This window comes from Hemiscyllium ocellatum (genome assembly GCF_020745735.1).
Source record: "Hemiscyllium ocellatum isolate sHemOce1 chromosome 15 unlocalized genomic scaffold, sHemOce1.pat.X.cur. SUPER_15_unloc_6, whole genome shotgun sequence".
NCBI lineage: Eukaryota > Metazoa > Chordata > Chondrichthyes > Orectolobiformes > Hemiscylliidae > Hemiscyllium > Hemiscyllium ocellatum.
The window spans coordinates 407156-425711 of record NW_026867470.1 but is presented as its reverse complement, the minus strand read 5'-3'; positions in this window follow the sequence as shown (position 1 = coordinate 425711).

Here is an 18556-nt window from a genome sequence, read left to right as displayed (position 1 = left end):
CTTGGGAAACGTCTCTGTCCATCTACTTTACCTATTTCTCTCATTACCTTGTACACTTCCATCAAGTAACCTCTCTTCCTTCTTCTCTCGAATGTGTAAAGCCGTAACTCACTCAACCTCTGTTCATGAGACAAGCCCTCCAATCCAGACAGCATCCTTTACTCTATCTACAGCACCACCGGTCTTTGTGTCATTGTAAAACTTACCAACCCACCCTTCCACTTCTTCATCCAAGTCATTTATATAAACACAAAGAGCAGAGGCCCAAAAACATATCCCTGTGGGATATCAATGGTCACCAACCTCCAGGTGGAATACTTTTCCATCCACTACCACTCACTGTCTTCTTTCCGCTGGCCAATTCTGTATCCAGGCAGCCAAATTTCCCTGTACTCCCTAACGTTCTGAATGAGCATACCGTGGGTAACCTTATCAGATGCCTTTCTGAAATCCATATATACCACATCCACTGCTCGATTGGTTTTGTGTGTGGGAAATCATGTCTCACGAGCTTGATTGAGTTTTTTGATGAAGTAACAAAGAGGATTGATGAGGGCATCATGAGAGCTGGACATGATCTCCATGGACTTCAGTAAGATACTCGACATGGAACACTGGTTGGAAGGTTAGGTTGCATAGAATACAGGGAGAATTAGCCATTTGGATACAACATGGTTCAAAGGCAGAAGACAGTGGTAGGACGGTTGCTTTTCAGACTGGAGGCCTTTAACCATTGGTGTGTCACAAGGATCTGTGCCGGGTCCATTAGTTTTCATCATTTATATAAATGATTTGAATGGGAACGTACGAAGTTTAGTTAGTAAGTTTGCAGATGACACCAAAATTTGAAGTATAGGGGATATCGAAGAAGGTTATTTCAGATTACAATGGCACCTTGACCAGATGGGCCAATGCTGAAAATGTGTTGCTGGTTAAAGCACAGCAGGTCAGGCAGCATCCAAGGAACAGGAAATTCGACGTTTTGGGCCAGAGCCCTTCATCAGGAATGAGGAGAGGGTGCCAGGCAGGCTAAGATAAAAGGTAGGGAGGAGGGACTTGGGGGAGGGGCGATGGAGATGTGATAGGTGAAAGGAGGTCAAGGTGAGGGTGATAGGCTGGAGTGGGGTGGGGGCGGAGAGGTCAGGAAGAGGATTGCAGGTTAGGAGGGCGGTGCTGAGTTGGGCTGGGAACGGCAGATGAAGCTTAATTTAGATAAATGTGAGGTGCTGCATTTTGGAAAAGCAAATCAGAGCAGCACTTGTACACTTAATAATAAGGTCTGAGGGAGTGTTGCTGAAAAAGAGACCTTGGAGTGCAGGTTCATAGTTGTTTCAAATTAGAGTCGCAAATTAGAGGATAGTGAAGAAGGTGTTTGATATGTTTTCCTTTATTGATCAGAGCATTGACTACAAGAGTTGGGAGGTGATTTGCAGCTGTACAGGACATTGGTTAGATCATTTTTGGAATATTGCATGCTGTTCTGGTCTCCTTCCTATCAGAAGGATGTTGTGAAACTTGAAATGGTTCAGAAACAATTTACAATGATATTGCTAGTGTTGGAGAATTTGAGCTATAGGGAGAGGCTCAGTAGGCTGGGGCTGTTTTCCCTAGTGTATTGTAGCTGAGGGATGACTTTATAAAGGTTTATAAAATCATGAGGGGCATGGATAGGATAAATAGACAAGGTCTTTTCCCTGGCATAGAGGAATCCAGAACTAGAGGGCACAGGTTTAGAGTGAGAGGGGAAAAATATAAAAGAGACCTAAGGGGCAATGTTTTCATGCAGAAATGCATGTATGGAATGAGCTGCTAGGGGAAGTGGTGGAGGCTGGTACGATTAGAGCATTTAAGAGGCATCTGGATAGGTATATGAATTGGAAGGATTAAGCAGGATATGGGCCAAGTGCTGGAAAATGGAACTAGGTTAGGTTACGATATTTAGTCAGCATGGACGAGTTGGACCAAAGGGTTTGTTTCCATGCTGTACATCTCGATGACCTTCATCAAATTGTCTCATCACTTCCTCAAAGAATTCAATAAGGCTTGTGAGACATGACCTGTCCCTCACAAAGCCACTGACTATCTTTATTCAAACTATGTTTTTCCAAATAGTCATATATCATTTCTCTCAGAATCCTTTCAAGTACCTTGCTTACTACAGTCATAAAACTGACTGATCTGTAATTCCCATAGATTTCCCTATTCCCTTTCTTGAAAAGAGGATCAACATTCACCTCCCTCCAATCAGCCGGTACTACTCCCAAGGAGAGTGTGGGTGCAAAGATCATCACCAGACATGCAGCAGTCTCGTTCCTCACTTCCTGTAGTAACCTTGGATATGTCTGGTTCAGCCCTGGAGACTTGTCTATCTTGTTGCTTCCCCGAAGTTTCAGCAATTCACTTTCTTAATATCAATCTGTTTAACCCTATTAACCTGAATCATGGTGTTCTCAGTATCAACAAGGTCCCTCTCTCTCATGAATACCGAAGTAAAAAACTCATTTAGGACCTCCCCTACCTCTTCAGAATCCAGGCACAAGTTCCCTTCACTATCCCTGATTAGCCCTATCCTCTCTCTCATCATTCACTTATTCCTCATTTAAGTGTAGAACGCCTTTGAGTTTTCCCTAATCCTTCCTGTCAAGGCTTTTTCATGCCTCCCCTCCTAGCTCTCCTCAATCCATTTTTGAGTTCTTTCCTAGCTACCCCATAATCCTCTAAAGTTTTGTCAGATCCTTGCTTCCTCAACCTTAAGTAAGCTTCCTTCTTCCTCATGACGAGAAGCTCTTCTTGTCTTGTCATCAAATGCTCCTTCACCTTCCCATTCCTTGTCTGTCTCAGTGGGACAAAGCTATCCAACATTTCTGTTGTGCATTTCCTGTAGATCCAGTGCTTCAGTAGATTAGGTTAGATTACAGTGTGGAAACAGGCCCTTCAGCCCACCACGTCCACAACAACCCTCTGAAGAATAACCCACCCAGACCCATTTCTGTCTGACTAATGCATCCGACACTATGGGCAATTTAGTATAGCCAATTCACCTGATCTGTACATCTTTGGACTGTGGGAGGAAACTGGAGCACCCGGAGGAAACCCAAGCAGACACGGGGACAATGTGCAAACTCTACACAGAAAGTTGCCCGAGGCTGGAATCGAACATGGGACTCTGGTGCTGTGAGGCAGCAATGCTAATCCCTGAGCCACTGTGCCGCCCAATTGTTCCCAATGTATACTCTATGATTCCTGCCTAATTGCAGTATAATTTCTCCTCCACCAATTAAATGCCTTCCCATTCTATCTATTTCTATCCCTCTCCATGGCTGTGGTAAAGGTGAGGCAGTTGTGGTCACTGTCACCGAAATGCTCTCCCATCAAGAGATCTAACACCTGGCCTGGCTTGTTGCCCACTACCAAACCAATATGGCCTCCTGCTAGTTGGTCTAGGGGAATCCTTCCTGGACACACCTCACAAAATTGGCTCAATCTGACCATCTACAGTAAGGAGGTTCCAAACAATATTGGGAAATTGAAGCCATCCATAATTACAACTGGAGGGCCGGGAGGGGGCACCTGGTACTGGCTTCTTTCCTTCTTTCCTTCTTTCCTGTTCTTTCCTGATGAAGGGCTTATGCTCGAAACGTCGAATTCTCTATTCCTGAGATGCTGCCTGGCCTGCTGTGCTTTGACCAGCAACACATTTGCAGCTGTGATCTCCAGCATCTGCAGACCTCATTTTTTACTCTTTCCTGTTACTGACTTCCACCCATACTGCCTCAGTAGACATACGCTCCTCAACAACCTTCTTTTCTGCCGCTGTGATGCACTATCTAATTTAAATGCAATTCCCCTTCATCTTTTATCCTCCTCCTTGTTCCTTTTAAAAGATCTAATCCCTGGAACAGCCAGCAGCCGTTCCTGCCCCTGTGAAATCTATGTCTCCATTATGGCCACATAAGTTCATCACTTTTATTCCTGACACTCCTTGCAATGAAATGGTACAATTTAACCCATTCGATTGCTTTTTCAACTCTGTATCCTTCCTGAGAGACTCTCTGCATTCTACTTCTACCTGTTCAAGAATTACCCTCTCCTCTGATCTGTAGATCTGTTCCCATCCACTACCAAACTAGTTTAAATCCTCCCGAACTAGTCTAGCACATCTCCCATAGTAATTGACAGTAACAAGCCATCCAAATGAGTTTCCTCCCAAAGTCCAAAGATGTGCAGGTTAGGGTGGATTGGCCATGCTAAATTGCCCAAATTGCCCAGGGATATGCAGGCTGGTGGGTTAGCCTTGGGAAATTCAGCATTACAGAATGGGGTCAGTGGCGGGGGCTTTGGTCTGGATGGGAATCTTTTTGGAGGGTCATTGTGGACTCAAAGCGCCGAATGCCCTGCTCTGTAGGACTTCTATGATTCATTTTTATAATATCACTTATCAGATGTACGACGGTAGGTTTGACCAATGTACACAATGGCTTTCACACAAACAGCTGGCTATTCTGGTATCAAGCATAACCAGTTTTTACAGTTAGGTTTATAGTCCATTCACATACGCTTCGTTCTGTTCAAAAGGGGAGGATTTCGAGGGGAAGTGGAGAATGTAGCAGCCTACTGGCTGGTAAAATGTACATTGATGGCAAACTTACCCAAAGAGGAAGGGATTCTGCGTATATTGGTCAAGTAAAACTTCCAAGTCACAAAACCCACTCTCCAGACACAGTGCAAACACAGCAGCCAAGTGGTAATGCCATCAGCATAATGTAAAAGGTAACAGTTATCCTTGAGGTGTTGATATCTTCCCCAACAACACATCAACCAACAAAAGGAGGGCCCAGACAGGAAGGCACCCCTGTCCTGCTACACAACGAAACTAACAGTACCAAGCCATCCAAATGACTGGCAATGCTTCAAACTATTAACTGACTCTCCTGATTGGCCAGAACGATAGAACATTTTGGAAAAATATTCAAAACCAGGGTTCACCTGCAGACTCATTTCTTGAATCTTCTGGAGGCCTTCTGAGGAGACCAGCATGGCAACAGAAAGAGAGAGAGAGAGAGAGAGAGAGAGAGACTGTGTAAATCTACAAGAAATTCCGGAAGTACTGAAAGCTTAAGGGGCCAAATAAGATTAGAGACAGTGTGTCTATAATTAAAGCGTATTGTAACATGTTTGCTAAGGAAAGGACCGTTTATATTGGTATCGACTTGAGTTCAGACTGATTTGGCCATTTTCAGTATTGTGAGATACCTGGTTACATTCATTCAGAACATTCTGGCTGGAGCTGTGAACTTGTTTTAAGGAGGAACTAGACAACACCTTCATCTCTGAAATTATCTCATCAACTTCCTCTGAACTGCCTCCAAAGGAATTATCTCCCTTCTCAAGTAAGGGATTGCAATACTCCAGCTGAGGTTGCTCAATGCCTTCTACACTTCTCAACTTTTATATTTTTTTTTCATAATACATGTCAAAATTCAATTTGCCTTCCTTGTCAGCCATTGTAGATGCAATGCTAAAGTAAGGTCAGTGATGTATCTGGATGGACAATGACAATACGAGTGAAGTCAGTGATGTTTCCATTGATGGAAATCCATCTTCTTCTTGAAGTCCCCTTCCCTCAGGAAAGGCAGTATGTTCTCCTCACTTGGCCCTTCATGTGACTCCGGATCCTGACCAAATAGGGGTGGGGAATAATGCTGACCTCAGCAGCAATGCACACTTTCAGTGTGTGAGAAGCATCACATTTCAATCAGTGAGTCAGATGCTCTTGTTTAAAGAGGGCAGCTCCCACCCTAGAGAACAGAAAGACAGCTCTGAGACATATTTTCACACATGAAATAAACTGTCTTAATGCAGCATTGGTTGAAATCATTTGTGAATTCGGGACGGGGCTCATGCTATCTGAGTGGGCAGCATCATCGCTGGCAAATTTCAGGTTCTGTTTATTGTTATTTCATTATGATATATTGAACAGCAAAGTTCCTTCATAATTGGGATTAAACTTGCTATCAGTTGTTATAAATTAGTTTGTTCATTTACAGGAGATGAAAACAGCAACAAAGTGAAACAATGCTGTAATCTCAATCTTCCTAAGGAGCTTCCACACAATATAAGGAAATTTTTCTGGGAATGCTTCAGCTCAGAGTTTCAAACAAAGAGCTTGTCAGCTGCCTGAAAGGACAGATCACCTCACATGGAAAAATGCATCGTCCAATTCAGCTACATCATCCTTGACATCCCTGGTGTGGCATAATGACATTTGAACTTAGTTTAATCTGCTGCTGCTCTTCTTTCTCGTTTAACCTTTTGAACAATAATGTCTCCAGCTCACTGACTGGTCAGCCTTATCCAGACATCAGAACAGTGATACCAATCCATTGAGCAGCATTCTTGGTGCAATTCTCCACGACAGAGATTCCCAACATCTTACCTGGATGTGTGTTTCAGGAGACAGTCACATCCCTTAGACTAACTAACTGGAATTTGGCCAGGGGTCAGGGACAGAAGCATGTGACTGTGAGTGAGGCAGGTAGAGGGATCCAGGAGATACAGTTGTAGGATCCGCCACCCCTGTCCTTGTCCAACAGGTTCAAGAGTATTGCTCCCTATGTGGATGGGAATGGGGATGGCGGGGAGGGTGAACTGACTGACTGCAGCAATGTGGGGGCGGTGATGGTGGGGGGCGGGGGGGGGGGGGTGGTTGCGGAGAAGACAAATGTTGCTGTAATTGGGTATAGTATTGTCAGAGGCTGAGAAACTATTTTCTGTGGCCAGGGTCAAAAATCCCGAAGGATTGTGTTGCTTGCTTGGTGCTCAGGTTCAGCTTATCTCATCTGGGCTGCAGAGGAACTTGGAGTGGGAGGGGAAAGACCCAGCGGTAATGGTCCACATAGATACCAAAGATAAAACTGGGGCAGAAGTTCTGCTTAAGGCAATACTAACAGCTAGGACCTAAATTAGGAAGCTAAACCAAAAAGGCGATAGTCTCTGGATTACTCCCTGAGCCATGAGCTAATTGCCACACAGTCAATAAGATTAAGCAGGTACATGCATGGCTGAAAGATTGGTGTGGGAAAAATGGTTTTGAGTTCATGGGACATTGGCATCAGTACTGGAGAAGAAGGGATTTGTTCTGATAGGATGGTCTTCATCTGGACCAAAGTCCTAGTGAATCGCATAACTATCACTGCAGATAGGGTGTTAAACTCAATTGGGGTGGGGGTGGGTGGTGTGGAAGAGAACAGGGGAAATTAGAATTAAAGGAGGACGTAAGAGTGCAGAACTCAGGAAAGGTTATTAAAACCACTAGCACAGAAAGAAATAGGACAGAGAGTATGGAAAGGGTTAGCAGTCAAACTTCAAGCACACTGGAATGTGAATGATAATAAGAGGAATGGTTAATACAGGACTAAAGGTGTTACGTCTGAATGCATACAGTATAAGAATATGGTAAACGAGCTTGCCGCGCAGATCGAAATTGGCAGGTTGTGGACATTATGGAGATGTGACTACAAGGGGATCAGGATTGGGGGCTTTTATTGAACAGTTGTATTCACTGCTTGTGGTCCACAGAAGGTGTTTATGAATCTTTTTCAGCATCTTGTTGCTAACATTCCCCTCTGCGTCTTGCCGTCACCACTGACCGGCTGTTTGGAGAAAACCGGATCGGCTCCTATCGCCATCATCAGCATCACACACACTCAGAACATGATGCAGAACTGCACAGCCGCATTGGTCCCTGTTATGGGAATAGACAATGTAAACCACTGTGGGGTCTTTTGGGTACCTGTCCTGTCCTTGCCCACCTTGTCGGATTATGGTAATTTAGTTAAAAAATCACACAACACCATGCTACAGTCCAACAGGTTGATTTGGAAGCACTAGCTTTCAGAGCACTGTTCCTTCATCAGGTAGCTGTGGAGCAGGATCATAAGACACAGAACTTATAGCAAATGATCTCAGTGTCATGGAGCAGAAATAATATATTGAACAAACCCAGATTGTTGTTAGAATGGGTTGCAGGTTTTGGCTCATTAAGATGTAAATCCCATAGCTTCTTTTAAGTAACATTTTTTAGATAACTTAAAGTTTTACAAATAAAGGTGACATCTCAGATCAGATGATGCTTTAAAGCTGAGGTTAGTGTCTGTCTGCAACCCAATCTTGAACCAGACTTGTTCTATTTCCAAAGTAGGAATTTATCGACTGTTACATGGATTGTGTGCTTTTTGAGCAAAATAGAATATATCTGCAAATACAATTCTACAAATTCAAATTCACCCCATAACATTATATGTTTGTGTGTGTGTGTGCGTGAAAGAGACAGTATATGAATATGTGCATATGAGAGTGTGCATGAGAGACATTCTGTTTGTGCATGTGCATGCTTGGTAGAGAGTGTGTGTGTGTGTAAGTGAGATAGAGTATAAGCTTGTCAGAGGGTGTGTGCATGGGTGTGAGTGTGGGGGATATATGTTTGTGTGTATGAGAGAGAATGTGTGTATGAGAGGGTCCGCATGAGTATGTGAATATGCAAGATGCATGTGTATATCTCTCATACACACAGACATACACCCTTCACACTCACACCTATACACGGACCCTCTCACAGGCTCTCCTCCATCACACTCACACTCACACACTCTACCAATCATGCACACACGCAAACATACTCTCTCTCATGCTCACTCACACTATCTCTCTCTCTCTGTAAAAACACACACATATAAATCTATGGGGTGTATTTGCATTTACAGAATTGTGTTTACATATACATTCTGCTTTGAAAATAGAAGGGTTACTTCCTGATGAAGGTCTTATGCCCGAAATGTTGATTCTCTTGCTGCCTGACCTGCTGCGCTTTTCCAGCACCACATTCTCGACTCTGATCTCCATGTCCTCATTTTCTTCTTGGAAATAGAAGCAGTCTGACTCAAGATTGGGATACAAACAGACTCTAACCTCACAGCTTGACATTGCCGCCTTTGACCTGACAAAGGCCTTTGACACTCTCAACGAGGGAAGTGTTATGGAGTGTCCATCTCCACTTTGGTCACACCATGAAGTTTTCCACCATCCTTCGCCTGCTCCGCTATGACAAGGAATTCATGGTAATAACAAATTGTTTCACTACCGACCAATTCCCCGTTTGGGGCAGTGTCAAGCAGGGCTGTGTCATTACCCCAATACTGATCTATCTCGCTGCAATGCTTCACTTCACCATTGGAGTGGGGCTAACCTACAGAACCAGCAGGAAACTATTTAACCTCCACTGTCTTCAAACCAAAACCAAAGTCACCCCAACCAGTGTAATCGAGCTGCAGGACATTCATGATGTTTACATGTCTGCAATCTGAGGATTTCTGCAGACCATTGTCAGCACCTTTACAGTGACTATGACAGCATGGGTCACACTCTGAACATCCTCAAGTTGAAGGTCCTCCACCAACTTGGCCTGGTATTGCAGAGTAAGCCCCAATTGTCAAAAGTAAATGTTGGTCTAGCCAATTGTGCCCATGAATGAATGTTAAAAAATATAAAAAGGAACCTGGGAATCACTGGCTCAAGACCATCCAAAGTGGAGGAGGAGCATCGGGAAGGCACCGAGCACCTCGGGGTAAAAGCAGAAGCCAGGTGCAAACAATGCAAAGACCAGGCCAGGCTGTTGCACCAGCACCTCTCCCACCCCCTTCCCTTATTCACCTTTTGCCCCAAGTGTGGTAGAGTCTGTGAAACCACATCGGTTTGTACAGTGACCTACAGATTCACCCTGAGAGTGGGAGAGAGTCATCCTAATCTTCAACCGTCAATGAAATGATGAGATATGAAGATTGTATTCTCTCACAATTATCCGTGCTTTTGTTACAAATTTCAATAATTCCCTGTTTAATACAGTGTCTAACAATATAATGTTGTTAGGGGGCCTTAACACTGCCCTTCCACTTCTGTTGTCTGACACTTATTACTCAGAATTAGCATTCAGACATATTCATAATCGGAGGCTAAATATTTTCTTGGTAATCCCATTGTTATCACTAACTAGTGTGGGTTTAATTGCTGCCTCTGTCTGCATCTCTCTTTCCCTCTTGCAGCTACTCCAGATCATGAGCCAAGCCTATTCTCCACTTCAGAGAGATAAGGCAGCACAGGTCAGGGATGGAGACTGCGATTTTCAAGATGCCTGTGGCACTCCGTACCATTCTACATGTGTAGTCCTCAATGCATCAGTCTAATTCCTGGATCTGTCTATTTCTCTTTCTCTTGTAGGTACTCAGGATGTTCCTGACTCAGCAGAATTCCCAACTCCTGTGTTGCCCATCACTTCATTAAAGACAATCAATCAGCCATTCCCACCATCATGTTAGGGTCCTGCTTTCACCTGTGCTGTACTGGCCCTCACTGAGATAGCATGGGTAATCATGTCTGTGTATTTATCTTTAATCCCTATATCCGTCCCTATCTGTGTAACCCTCTCCAGCCCCTACAACCCTCCTTACCTGTGAAAAATTGTCCAGTCTCTTGAGCCATCCCTGTAAGTTTAATCTCTTCCAGACCAGAAAACCTTCCCGATTTGGGCTTGTTGGGCCGAAGGGCCTGTTTCCACACAGTAGGGACTCTCATTCTTTTTTGTCACTACGTAAAGCTCCTCCTCCTCTCATCATCTTTGTCACTTTGCCCTATCACTACAAAACTTTGCCTACCTTAGAAACCTCCTCAGCCTATTAGAAGCCTACTGGTCTCTGGATAAGATCCAGAGCTCCTCTCCCAGTCACATATTTTAGTCTCTACAATCCTAAGAAGTCTATAAGCTCCTTCTATCTCTAAAACACACAATCTTTGTAAACTCTACCAGCCCCTCCTACTCTCCCAATGCATGTCATCTCCTTCAGTCACTACCAGCCTTTATATCTTCAACCTCCTCCAGACATGACAATACTTTTTATTTCCATAACTTACTTGAGCTCCTATCATCATCCCTATGACTGTCACCATGTCCCATCCTACGTACTTCCGTTTCTCTGTAAAATCCTCCCATTCTTAAAGCTTTCAGTATCTCCTCAGCTCTGTTGTGAACACAAATAAGAAGTATTCATTTAAGACCTTACCTTCTCCTTCTGGCTCCATGTCCAGATTGCCCCATTCTTCCTCTGGTAATCCTCTTGTTCTATCTATACTTATAAAATATGCTGTTGTTTGCCCTTAGTTTATAAGAACCTCCTTGCACTATTTATACTTTTGAAGGCCTTCACCTGATTTTATTGAACTGTAGTTTCATTATCAAACTTATGATATTGCTTGATCAGAATTCATTGGATTTACTGCCTGTGCCATTCACTTCTCACTGAACACATTGGCCCTGAATTCTCACTGTATCACTTCAAAACACTCCCTCGTTTTGAATATAGACTCAACTGCAAGTAATTTCTCTCCAAGTCCGTTTGCCAGATCTTGTCTAATGATAGTGATAATGTCCAGTGATAGTGGCAATCTAATAATAAGTGGTTTTTGCCAAATTTAGACACTTAACTTCTGCAATATCCTTATTCCTTTCCATAATGCCTTTGAAACTTTGAGTGATAATCACTATCCCTAAAAAAACTGCAGAAATCCTAATATCTGTTATATTGTCTAGCAGCTACAGCCCACCCTCGTTTGTCACATCCTCAAGCCCTGACCATCTTCCCCAACTGTGCACCTTCCTCCAACCTCTACAGCCAATGATATCACTGTAACCTTCTCCAGTCCCGACAGCACCTCACTCCTTCTAACCTTCTACCATCCCTACACACCTCTCCATCCATGTGTGTGACGTTCTGAAGCGACTTGATCCCCCTCTGTCTGTAACCTCATCCACTTTCTGTGATCTTCTCTATCTCTGTGACTTACGCCATCATGACAACACTCACTATCTCTAGCCTCCTCCAGTCACTACTAGCCTTTGTAACTCTGTAACCTGCTGTAGCCATCCATGTTAAAATCATCTGTGACATTATCTTGATTGCTGTAACCACTTGCAGTCCTTACAACTGTAATCTATGCCAGTCTGAATAATCCTTGGTAATTCTAAAAAGCTCATCCAGTACCTGCAACTCTCCGTATTATGAACTTCATCTATTCTCAATAACTGTCCCTACCTCTGTAATCATCCCAAACCTCCACAGCCCTCTTATTTGCTGTAATCTTCTCCAATCCCCCTAAAGTACACTATTTATGTGACCTTCTCCTGTTCCTTTTCCACACCCTGACTGTACCTTCCTCCTGTTCCTCTAATCCCTGTTGAACATTGTGACCTCACTCAATCTCAGCAATGTTCTGTATAATCAGGTCTTCCGACAGTCCCGTCAACCATCCCTGTCTCTTGAACATTACCTAGTCCCCTCAACTTTCCTTTTCTCTGTAAACTCCTATAGCTGCTAAACCTATGGTGGCTCAGTGGTTAGCACTGCTACTTCACAATGTAAGAGACCTGGGTTCAATTCCACCCTTGGACAATTGTCTGTGTGGAGTTTCTACATTCTCCCCATGTCTGTGCGGGTTCCTCCCACATTCCAAAGATGTTCAGGTTAAGTGGATTGGCTGTGTTAATTTGCCTGGAGTGTTCAGGGGTGTGTAGGTTAGGTGCAGTAGTCATGGGCAAATGTAGAGTGATAGGATAGGGGAATGGGTCTAAGAGGGTTACTCTATGGAGAGTTGGTGCAGATTTGTTAGGGCAAATGGCCTGTTTCTACACTGTAGGGATTCTATGAAAACACTCATTGCCTAAAGTTAAAAATCGCACAACACCAGGTTATAGTCCAACAGATTTAATTGGAAGCACACTAGCTTTCGGAGTGATGCTCCTTCATCAGGTGAATATAGACTCAACTGCAAGTAGTTTCTCTCCCAGTCCGTTTGCCAGAAGCGTCACTCCGAAACCTAGTGTGCTAGGTGTTGTGTGACTTTTAACTTTGTACATCCCAGTCCAATCTGGTGTTGTGTGATTTTTAAATTTGTACATCCCAGTCCAACCTGGTGTTGTGTGATTTTTAACTTTGTACACCCCAGTCCAACACCGGCATCTCCAAATCATGACTCATTGCCTACGTAGCCTACTCTTGTCCTTATATATGACTGTGATCTCTTCCTGCCTTTAGAATTTTCCCTACAACTGGAGTTAATGAATGAATGAATTAACTTCATTGTCACGTGGTCAACTTAGTATAGTTAATACATTGGGGCAGCACCGTGGCTCAGTGATTAGCACTGGTGCCTCACAAAGCCAGAGACCCAGGTTCAATTCCCACCTCTGTGTGAAGTTCGCACATTCTCCCTGTGTCTGTATGAGTTTCCTCCCACGGTCCAAAGATGTGGGTCAGGCGAATTGGCCATGTTAAATTGCCCGTAGTGTTAGGTCCATTAGTCAGGGTAAATGTAGGAGAATGGGTCTGGGTGGGTTGCTCTTCGGAGCGTTGGTGTGGACTTGTTGGGCTGAAGGGCCTGTTTCCACACTGTACGGAATCTAATCTAAGAAACGTTTGTGAGTCGCCATTTACAGTGCTATCTAGGGTACAAAGGTACCTAGGTATAGACTCTTCAGTCACAAGATTGAATACATTGCAACAATGTCACCAACATACTGCCACCTTAGGTATAGAGTATCTAGGTACAATCATTACTGACAGAATACAGAAATTGAGAAAAATAAGTTACATTGTCATTCTTTATATCATTCCCTGTCACAGTTCCTGTTTGCAAATCCAAGAATCAATTATCTCTCTGTAAACTGATCCGGACTATATAAACTTTCCTTTGACTGCTACCTCCTCAGTTTCCCGCAATATCAATAATTAAGTCTTGACAACCCTCATGATGAGTATACATTCTTTCCATTCCGAGAGCAAGCACAATCTTCCCAACCCTACACATCTCCCCATGTCTAAAATCTTCTCCAGTCCCTACAGTCCTTCCACTGCTATGAGATTCTCTAGTCCATTAAATACTCCTTACCTCTGTTAGTTTCTCCACTCCTAGTAGTGTGTATCAGTGTAAACCTCTCCAGCTAATACAACCATTCCAATCTATGTAAACATAGACAGCAGTCAGCATCCTTGGAAACAAAAATAGAAGTTGCTGGAAAAGCTCAGCAGGTCTGGCAACATCTGTGGAAGAAATCTTGAAATCAACTTATCCATGAAAAATGCCCCAGTCTCTTCATCCGTTCCGATCGATGTAATCTCTTCCAGACCCAAAAGTTCTTTCTTTAAGGAGAAGGGTGGAAGGTATAGGGGGGATGTCAGGGGTGGGTTCTTTACCCAGAGAGTAGTGGGGGCATGGAATGCGCTGCCTGTGGAAGTGACAGAGTCAGAATCATTGGTGACCTTTAAGCGGCAATTTGATAGGTACACGGATAGGTGCTTAAGCTAGGACAAATGTTCAGCACAACATCGTGGGCTAAAGGGCCTGTTCTGTGCTGTATTGTTCTATGTTTAACTTTCTTAAGGGACACAACCCTCATTATCTATAACCTGCTACTATCTTAAAAATGTTCCTCTCTCTGTAAACTGCTGGAAGCCAACCAAAACAAATCTTAGAAGCTATACACTTCTCTGCTGAGTCATCAGTGAGCCAGTAGTAACCAGATATAGTAAGGGAAGGCTTCACATGTCAGCGCCAGAACTCACTGGGGATTATTCTGTGTGAAGGCTTCAAATGGCAGTAGCTATATTTCCACTTCCTGAATGGCTACTTCCTGGTGACATGACTATTTGCAAAGATGATCCTTTCTGAATACCAAATCCAACCTGACAATTGGAGGCCAGATTATTACATAATTTTCTGTAATAATTTACTGACCCAAGGAAACACCCAAGCTCAGAAACCGACGTGGGAGCTGAGGTTGCCCACAGTTGGTCTCTAAATGTGTCTAACCTGCTCTTGTCCAATGCTGTAGCTCAAGGAGATCACTTGGGGTGCCTTGGAATATAATTTTATTTCCTTCCTCAGACCTTGGAGAAACATTAAATGCACTTTATTAATCTTCCTGGTTATTAGCACATCGATCAGATGAATAGTGAATTAGGACAGACCGTGTAAAATGTTTTCCCTTGTTCACTGGAAAGGTTCACTGGCGGATGATACCTGAAAAGAAAGTCAGTTCAATCCCTTATTGGTTGAGGTGCAGCATATTTATGGGAATCCTCATTGAATCACAATGGCTTGTTCCCATGGCTCAGTTTAAATGCCGCTCCCCTGCAGTTTTGTGTACATGTCCTCGATGCGATGGATCAGTTATTTACCTGGCTTCAAAAACTGGCTCATTGTTTCTTTAAAATTTCCACAAAGGCAAAATAACCAATCATGAGGATAACCAGCACTGCTCAAAGGGAAAACCACATTAGTTTGATGAGTGTTTCGCTTTCCAGCCTCTTTCTGTCTGTCTGTCTGTCTGTCTGTCTGTCTGTCTACTGTTGCAAGCAAGGCAAATGGCACTGGTGGTGTTGACCTGTTGAGCTGACTGGCCTGCTTCCGCACGGTAGAGGTTCTGCAACCCCTAGGTCTCTCTGTTTGACAGCATTCCTCAGGCCCTACCATGAAATATATAACTTTTACTCTGTCCTTTTGATTACATTTATCAAAATTAAACTCCATCTGCCACTCCTCACAATCCATGTTTTCATCTAAATCATTTACATAAATGACAAATGACATTGGACCCAGTACAGATTCCCATGTTCATCACAGACCTCCAGCCTGGAAAACAACTCTCACTGCCTGCATCAGATACTCCCAGAACATGCACCACACTGAGACATACACTCTGCTCTTTCAAAACAGAAACTAAAGCTGCTTTCACTTTTTAAAACAAAACCAGACACCATTATTTCAGGGAAAGACAGAAAGAAATAAACAAACAATCAAAAAATGGCATTCCCCAGACTCAGTCCCCTCCAACTATTAGTGGGCAGAGGCCTCAGGGGGGCAAGATAAAAATAAAATCAAGCAAATCAAAGAAAACAAACAACAAATGAACAGCTTTAATGAAGAGACATCTAGACTCAAAATCCTAGCTTGCTCTACCTTATGGATGCTGTCTGACCCACTGTGATCTCCAGCATTTGTTCTTTTCAACTAAATAAATAAATCCTCTCTACTATGCCACTATTGAACACTCCTGGGAAAGGGACAACAATCATTTAAAATCTAGAGGAAGTACAGCTGTTGATTTCTGATAAAAATATCTTTTTCCTCACATTGACCCCCATCAAGAGCTGCTGCGGCAGCTACAGTGCTGGACTAAAATAAAAGCCTCAAGGAGAAAGTAAGGACTGCAGATGCTGGAGATCAGAGCTGAAAATGTGTTGCTGGAAAAGCGCAGCAGGTCAGGCAGCATCCAAGGAACAGGAGAATCGACGTTTCGGGCATAAGCCCTTCCACCTGGGCTCAAAATTGGGCAGCTTGACAGCAGTGAGGTCCTGCAGGAGCTAGATTCAGAACACTGCTAAAATGATGACACAGCCTTGCTCGACGCTGGTTCAAAGGGGAATGGTTAGGTGTTGAAGCCATTTGTGATTATGATTACTTACATGTTGTTGTGGATCCATCGAAAGATGATGAACAAACTGCATGCTGCAACTGAAGCAGACAAGAACGCTCCACAAATGCTTTGTGATTGATTCTGTCAAAAATGTTTGGAAGGTTCAAGAGGGCCATATGCAGCAGTGAGAACCATGTCCATTGTGCCCGACTGTGGCTGAAAGTCACCCTGAGACTCTGGGAGGAGTTCCTCAGCCACAGGGGGCAGACAGTTGAAAAAGAACTTGGACACTGGTTTCCCAATGGTCGACATCAGGGATATTTCCCTGCAGTGTCGAAGTCTGACATGTTCCTGTTTTTGAAAATACTCACGACTTTGGCATCTGGGAGGTCTCCTGGGATGCTCTCCTCCTTCCAGTTAAGGCATAGAAGCACATTCAGCTGCACTGGCGCTCACTGCCTCTGCACTTCAATGCCTCAGGGGGAATACCAATTGCACCTGCAGCCTTGTTCTTGAGCTGCAGGACTTGGCTATTGCTGAGCACCTTGTGTGTAATGTGCTGTGGGATGCAATTCAAGAATTTCCATGTACACCTGCCAGTCAAGTCTCACAGACTGGACCAGGTGAACAGACCCTACCTAGGAAATGATATTCAATGAGGCTCACTCAGCTGACCACGTTCCAATCATTACCTCCATCCCCATCTAATTCCTGGGTCAAAAGCCCATTCTGTATTCTGTGGCATATCTTGAGTCATTTTCCTACTAGGTCCACTTCCTCAGACGCTCGCTTGGAGATTGAAGGCATGCACTGGACTGTGACCAACCGCTTACATCAGATCAGAAATTCTGCAGGTGGCAATGACATCAAGGTTGCGACATCTGCCATTTCCATCACACCCTCAGAGATTTCTTCCACACGGGGTGAATGGGGAGAACTCATTGGTGCAGACAGCCTTGCCAGGTGTTCTGGGGACTTGTTATGTCTTGCTCCAGGCCACTTGTGTGGTTACAGTGATCATGTGATCCTCACAATTGTTCAGGATCGTCTCTCTGATACAAGCATTGTACATCAAGAGAACTGTCCTCATTTCGACCATGACTCGTACTCATGCATGGCCATTCCCACGGTTTCAACGGCACATTCTGTCCTATAAAGTAAACTGGCTCATGTACAAACAGGAGATTTGTGGCCGGCATTGGCATTCCTGATGCTGTTTCACCCTCCCCGTAATGTCTGAGAAGATCAGATTTAACCTGGTGTGGAGACTTCTCTGCATTAGCAACTCTGGTGGCGATGTCCCTGCAGTTGCGTGTGCTCTGTTTGTAACATCAAACAGAAACTGGACGACTTAGTTTCCAGTGAAGTCGTCAGCTGTTTTCTTAAGCATGCCTTCAAAGTTTGGACTGGGTTTGTACTACATATGCAGCTGTCATATGAATGCCCATTATCTGTGACCAACACGTCCAGACACCAGATGCTCACAGCTTTTCAAACATCATCTTCACATTTCACAAATGAACATTATGCACATCTAACCACTAGAATGGGCATGCACAATGACGAATTTACAGATCCCTGGCTCAGCATTTCTTTCAAATCTACAAAGGCAAATCGACCAATAATGGGTATCTACAGTACTCTCCTATGGCAAACTACAGTGGTTTGATGATCCCTCAGCTCTCCAGGCTCATGCCACTACTTTTGCACACAAGGCGAATGCACTGGTGGTGTGACCTATTCTGTCAAATGGCCTGCCTCTGCACTGTAGGAGTTCTGTCAACCCCTGGGACTCTCAGTTCAACAACAATCCATAGGCCCTGCCATTAACTGTGTAAGCCTTGCCTTGCAACTCTTTCCAATATGCAACAATTTGCATTTATCAAAATGAAACCCCAACTGCCACTCCTCAACAACCATCCATCCCATATTCTCATCCAAATCTTTACATAAATGACAAATGACATTGGACCCAGCACCGATTTTTGTACTCGTCACAGGCTTCCAATCTGAATAACACCATCACTGCCTGTATCA